Here is a 7,689-nt window from a genome sequence, read left to right as displayed (position 1 = left end):
ACGTCAATGCGAACAAGAGGTGACCGAGACGTGTAACCAATGGCACCCCATACCATCACGCCGGGTGATACGCCAGTATGGCGATGACGAATACACGCTTCCAATGTGCGTTCACCGCGATGTCGCCAAACACGGATGCGCCCATCATGATGCTGTAAACAGAACCTCGATTCATCCGAAAAAATGACGTTTAGCCATTCGTGCACCCAGGTTCGTCGTTGAGTACACCATCGCAGACGCTCCTGTCTGTGATGCAGCGTCCATGGTAAACGCAGCCATGATCTCCGAGATAATAGCCCATGCTGCTGCAAACATCGTCGAACTGTTCCTGCAGATGGTCGTTGTCTTGCAAACGTCCGCATCTGTTGACTCAGGGATCGAGACGTGGCTGCACGATCCATTACAGCCATGCGTATAAGATGCGTGTCATCTCGACTGTTAGTGATACGAGGCCGTTGGGATCCAGCACGGCGTTCCGTATTACCCTCCTGAACTCACCGATTCCATATTCTGCTAACAGTCATTGGATCTCGACCAACGCGACCAGCAATGTCGCGATACGATAAACCGCAATCGCGATAAGCTACAATCCGACCTTTATCAAAGTTGGAAACGTGATAGTACGCATTTCTCCTCCTTACACGAGGCATCACAGCAACGTTTCACCAGGTACCGCCGGTCAACTGCTGTTTGTGTATGAGAAATCTGTTGGAAACTTTCCTCATGTCAGCACGTTGTAGGTGTCGCCACCGGCGCCACCTTGTGTGAATGCTCTGAAAAGCTAATCATTTGCATATCCCAGCATCTTCTTCCTGTCGGTTAGATTTCATGTCTGTAGCATGTCATCTTCGTGGTGTAGCAATTTTAATGGCCAGTAGTGTAGAAAAGTGGTCTTATGCTCTTTCATCCCTCCTCTCTTGCGCCCTCCTGTGCCATTGGGAAGAGTTTGACATCGACACATGTGTGAATAAAATGGTTAAGTCGCTCATGCAGCTTTATTGAGCACCTTAGAAATGAACCTGTCAGAAAATTGTACACCGGTTCAGCTCTGCGACCGCTTTTGCGCCTGAGGGTTAGGCAATTCCTTAGCCTACGTGCTAGAGAAGCCACAAAAGACGGTAGGACGGAGGGTTGGCTTTAACGTCCCGTCGACATCGAGGTCATTAGAGACGGAACATATGCTCGAGTGTGGCAAGGATGGGGAAGGAAACCGACCACGCTGTCTCAAAGGAAATCACGGCATTTGATTGTAGTGATTTAAAAAACTGAAATCTGGACGGCTGGAAGTGAGTTTGAAACGTCGTCCTCCCGAACGCGAGTCCAGTGTGCTAACAACTGCGCCACCTCGCGCGGTTCAGGCATGGTGAATCAGTGTCGACATTTCCGACGGGTACAGTTTTCCATCCTCCCAGCTGAACTGATTTTCCGCACCTGGTACGGATAACGTAAATTCGGTTGCCTACATTTTCTGGGCCAGATTTATTTTGCCCATCCTGTGTATGGGAGTGTTGATTGCAATTAATAATACTATTCCAAATGCTGAAATCATGATACACGCCACTATATAGCCGCCATATTGTTTAACTTATACTGCCAGAGAAACAACACAGTACCTTTAAGGACAAGGTCATTTTTTGACAAATGAGGGAACAAGTAGTTCATCGTTTTAGTAGTATCTGATAACCAATTTAGACCAAATGAAACATAAAAGTCACAATAAAGCGTGCCCAAAGATTTGTATCAATGCATAATGAACTCTGTCAGCAACGCAGGCGCATATTCTTTCATGCGAACTATCGTTAACTTGCTGAATGGCATCGTGCGATAAACTTTTCCAAGTATCTTGCGCATTTTTGTGAAATCTGGCAATGGTTTTAGCAGACATCGGAGGACGAGTAAGTCCTCATTTCAGTGTGTGCAATACGTGATCAGTTGGGGAGAAATCTGGTGATCTAGCTAGCTATGGCAAGAGAACATGAGAAATGTGTTGAGGAAAGCATTATACGCTGATCAGCGAGAGCATTAATGACCACCTACCTAATAGCCAGTAGGTCCACCTTTGGCACGGATAACAGCGGCGACGCGTCATGACATGGAAGAGACCTTGGTACATCGCTGAAGGTAGTTGGCACCACATCTGCACACACAATTCCCGTCACCTATATATGGTTGCACTATCGGTCAGAGGATGGCATTCACGTATCGCACAGCCGTTATGGCGCCTTCCATGACCACCAGCGACGTACGTCGGCCCCACATATTCCAACTCTAAAACAGCAGGGAAAGTCCACCTTGTTGCACTCGCTGGACAGTGTGTCTAAGGCTTTCAGCCTGACCGGGTTGCCTCCAAAGACGTCTCCGACGATTGTCTGGTTGAAGGCATATGCGACACTCATCGGTGAAGAGAACGTGATGACAATCCTGAGCGGTCCATTCGGCATGTTGTTGGGTCCATCTGTACCGCACTGCCTGGCGTCGTGGTTGGAAAGATGGACCTCGCCATGGACGTCGGGAGAGAAGTTGCGCATCATGCAGCCTACTGCGCACGGTTTGAGTTGCAACCCTACGTCCTGTGGCTGCACGAAAAGCATTGTTCAACATGGTGACGTTGCTGTCAGGGTTCCCCCGAGCAATATTCCGAAGGTAGCGGTCATCCACTGTAGTAGTAGTAGTAGCCCTTGGGTAGTCTGAGCGAGGCATGTCATCGACAGTTGTTGTCTCTCTGTGTCTCCTCCATGTTCGAACAACATCGCTTTGGTTCACTCCGAGACGCCTGGACACTTCCCTTGTTGAGAGCTCTTCCTGGCACAAAGTAACAATGCAGACGCGATCGAACCGCAGTATTGACTGTGGAGGTATGGTCGAACTACAGACAACACGAGCCGTGTACCTCCTTCCTGGCGGAACGGTTGGAACGCATCGGCTGTAGGACCCCCTCTCCCTAACAGGCGCTGGTCACGCATGGTTGTTTACATCTTTAGGCGGGTTTAGTGACATCTCCGAACAGTCAAAGGGACTGTGTCTGTGATACAATATCCACAGTCAATGTCTATCTTCAGCAGTTCTGGAGAGTGAAGATTCGTAATAACTAACACATTCTTCACACTACTACCCAGACGTCTCTGCACCTGTAACTCCCGAAAATATTCAGACGAAAATATTACTCAGAATTAGACTGATTATGTCTTGATAAATCAAAGATAGAAACAGCTGTCTCTCAATGAAAACCGACATTAACTCAGACCACGTTCCCCTAGTTGGTGTCTTTAAAATCAGAATGAAGAGAGTTCAAAAGAAAAAAGTCAAAATGTATGACATCCGCAAACTGAAAGAATCTTCCATAAGAGAAAATGCAGGAATCCATCTTAATAATGAGCTAAAGTCTCTGTCAGGTAACTTGTGCACCAAAGAAAAATTAAAAAGATAAACTCTATAGTGAAATCAGTTAAAGAAGAACATCTGAAATCCAGTGTCACCAAAATGAAGCCATGGATGACTGAAGAGATACTTACAATCATGGACAGAAGGAGCAAAGTGAAAAGTAATCCTGATGAATACAAGAATATCAACAAGGAGATCAGGAAACGGATACGAGAAGCTAAGGAAAGAGAAATACAGGACCAGTGCAATGAAATAGAGGAATTTCAATTGAAGCATGATAGTTTCAATATTCATAAAAAGTCAGGAAGTGACAGGAAATTACAGAAAAAAGGCAGGAAACAGGTTGGTGAATAATGAAGGAAAAATAATAGTTGTACAAGATGAGCTTAAAGGAACATGGGAAACATACATAGAACAACTCTTTTATGACAACCGGCAAGAACGTCCTCAAATATATTGCGGAACAGGACCTAGAATTCTGCTGGAAGAAGTAGAAGCTGCGATAAATGGAACGAAAGATGGTAAATCACCTGGTCCCGAGAATGTGAATTTCAAAATTCTCAAGCTGCTCTATGAGGATAATTTAAAATGGTTGACTGCAATATTCAGTGACATCTACGACTCTGGTAACATCCCACGGGAATGGCTTAGATGCGAATTTATAACACTGCCCAAAAAGCCCGGAGGTAAGACTTGTGGTGGATACAGGACCATCAGCCTCATGATTCACCTGCTACAGAACTTCCTGAGTGTCATTCACCAAAGAATTTACAAGATCTGTGAAGAACACATTTCTCCTACACAGTTCGGTTTCAGAAATGCATTAGGTACGCGTGAAGCATTATTTAGTATCCGGGTACTATTTCAGAGATGCAGAGACGTGAACTGGGACATTTATGCCTGCTTTATTGACTATCAGAAGGCTTTCGACAGAGTGAAACACCATAATATTGTTGACATTTTAAAAAGCATTGGTTTGGATGATAAAGACCAATGTATAATTGTGAACCTATATTGGAACCAGTCGGATTCTGCGATGCTGGACAGAGAAAATACAGAAGACATAGACGTTCTACGAGGTGTAAGGCAGGATGGTACATTATCTCCACTGATTTTCAACATCCAGTCAGAACACATCCTTAAGGAAGCTCTTGATGAAATAGAGATGGGAGTGCTCTTAAACGGAAAATATGTCAACAACACCCGATATGCTGACGACACAGTAATATTTTCTGGTAGTGAGGATAGTTTCCAGTATCTTGTCGCTAGACTTGCACAAAAAAGCTCTGAATATGGTCTAGATGTCAACCCTCAAGAAACGAAAACAATGATTATCAGAAAAAACAGAGTCCGTGCATGTCACACTAAGATAAGGCAAAGTCACATAGAGCAAGTACGTAAGTAAACTTACCTTGGCACTACAATAATTGACCAGTGGGATCTTTCGGATGAGGTGAGAACTCGAATTGGAAAAGCCAGGGCTGTTTCAATAAGATGATTAAGCTTTTCAAGAATCATGGATCAGCAATGACGACGAAGATCAGACCTGTTACGTATTTTCCACCCTCTTCTGTGGTGTTGAAACATGGATTCTGACAGAGTCGTTGGCTAAGCAGCTGGAGGCTTTTGAGATGTGGCTGTACAGGAGAATGTTAAGAATACCGAGGACAGCACATGTCACAAATGTCGAGGTTCTACGAAGAATGAAGAAAGAGAAAGAAGTACTGGCCACCTTGAAAGCAAGAAACATCCAGTATCTGGGACACATCATGCGGATCAACAACGGATACCATCTCCTCCAGGCCATCCTGCAAGGAAAAATACCAGGGAAGAGAAGCGTTGGCCGAAGAAGAATATCCTGGCTTAAGAACATCAGGGCGTGGACCTCTAAAACATCTACAGAGCTATTTAGAGCTGCAGGTGACAAGGAAAGCACTGCCAAGATGGTTGCGAGCAACCGGAACGGATAGGAGCAAGTACGGATGCTAACACACTGTAGCAGCTGATCTCAAAACGGATACAGCTGTATACTGGTTATTTAGATGAGATTTACAGCCAGCAAGACACTGTTACGTCTATTAAAACTTGCAAGAAATGTTCAAATACACTCCTGGAAATTGAAATAAGAACACCGTGAATTCATTGTCCCAGGAAGGGGAAACTTTATTGACACATTCCTGGGGTCAGATACATCACATGATCACACTGACAGAACCACAGCCACATAGACACAGGCAACAGAGCATGCACAATGTCGGCACTAGTACAGTGTATATCCACCTTTCGCAGCAATGCAGGCTGCTATTCTCCCATGGAGACGATCGTAGAGATGCTGGATGTAGTCCTGTGGAACGGCTTGCCATGCCATTTCCACCTGGCGCCTCAGTTGGACCAGCGTTCGTGCTGGACGTGCAGACCGCGTGAGACGACGCTTCATCCAGTCCCAAACATGCTCAATGGGGTACAGATCCGGAGATCTTGCTGGCCAGGGTTGTTGACTTACACCTTCTAGAGCACGTTGGGTGGCACGGGATACATGCGGACGTGCGTTGTCCTGTTGGAACAGCAAGTTCCCTTGCCGGTCTAGGAATGGTAGAACGATGGGTTCGATGACGGTTTGGATGTACCGTGCACTATTCAGTGTCCCCTCGACGATCACCAGTGGTGTACGGCCAGTGTAGGAGATCGCTCCCCACACCATGATGCCGGGTGTTGGCCCTGTGTGCCTCGGTCGTATGCAGTCCTGATTGTGGCGCTCACCTGCACGGCGCCAAACACGCATACGACCATCATTGGCACCAAGGCAGAAGCGACTCTCATCGCTGAAGACGACACGTCTCCATTCGTCCCTCCATTCACGCCTGTCGCGACACCACTGGAGGCGGGCTGCACGATGTTGGGGCGTGAGCGGAAGACGGCCTAACGGTGTGCGGGACCGTAGCCCAGCTTCATGGAGACGGTTGCGAATGGTCCTCGCCGATACCCCAGGAGCAACAGTGTCCCTAATTTGCTGGGAAATGGCGGTGCGGTCCCCTACGGCACTGCGTAGGATCCTACGGTCTTAACGTGCATCCGTGCGTCGCTGCGGTCCGGTCCCAGGTCGACGGGCACGTGCACCTTCCGCCGACCACTGGCGACAACATCGATGTACTGTGGAGACCTCACGCCCCACGTGTTGAGCAATTCGGCGGTACGTCCACCCGGCCTCCCGCATGCCCACTATACGCCCTCGCTCAAAGTCCGTCAACTGCACATACGGTTCACGTCCACGCTGTCGCGGCATGCTACCAGTGTTAAAGACTGCGATGGAGCTCCGTATGCCACGGCAAACTGGCTGACACTGACGGCGGCGGTGCACAAATGCTGCGCAGCTAGCGCCATTCGACGGCCAACACCGCGGTTCCTGGTGTGTCCGCTGTGCCGTGCGTGTGATCACTGCTTGTACAGCCCTCTCGCAGTGTCCGGAGCAAGTATGGTGGGTCTGACACACCGGTGTCAATGTGTTCTTTTTTCCATTTCCAGGAGTGTATATTCAGTGCGCTAACGCACTGCGTCAATTACTCTCAAACATATACTGGCTGCTCAAATAAAATTTTTGGACACAGAACGCAGTGACAGTTATTAACCAAAACAAGGACACAAACAAACGAAGAACCGCGGGAAGTCTCCGAACCTTGTAACCAGCTTTCAACTCGACAGTGAAACGTACATAACTTAGTATATCACCCGCTATCCTGGATTCGAAGCAGGTTGTGACAGGGTCCTGCCGCATCGACCCAATAGCACTTGCGGACTGTGACGGCCAACGCCACTTCCTCTCTGTCGCTTCTCACACCAGACAGACCCAATCGACAAAGCGTTGTACTTAAAAAAGGGCGTGTCCATCAGTTCGTCACTCGCCCACGCAACTGCTTGCACTGCCCGTCGCCAAACAACTAAAGCTCGCGCCACTCCCGGATCTTGTCACCACGGCCCGTTTCATACCGGGCGCGGGCGAACCTCTCTGATGCGCGTCGGTACAAGCGACGTACTGACAGACATGCGTCAGTTGCCAACAATCTGGCTCCTGCGGATGCTCAGCGTTGAGATTCCATGGTGCCCGATTCCTTGAAACCTCCTGGCGGGGAAGGACCACTGTACACATATACGCGCAGTTGTCAGAAAACACCAAAGGCCAGCGCACTTCATCGAGTATCGCATCCACCAGTCCACATGAGATATAAATGCGGTCTAACTGACTTGCCGAATCGAAGAAGTACTGCAGGACACAGAAGCACGCAGGATACTGAACTACAAGTTCGCGAATTG

This window comes from Schistocerca americana, chromosome 1, assembly GCF_021461395.2.
Source record: "Schistocerca americana isolate TAMUIC-IGC-003095 chromosome 1, iqSchAmer2.1, whole genome shotgun sequence".
Classification (NCBI taxonomy): domain Eukaryota; kingdom Metazoa; phylum Arthropoda; class Insecta; order Orthoptera; family Acrididae; genus Schistocerca; species Schistocerca americana.
The sequence above is the reverse complement of the archived record's forward strand: the minus strand, read 5'-3'. Positions refer to the sequence as shown.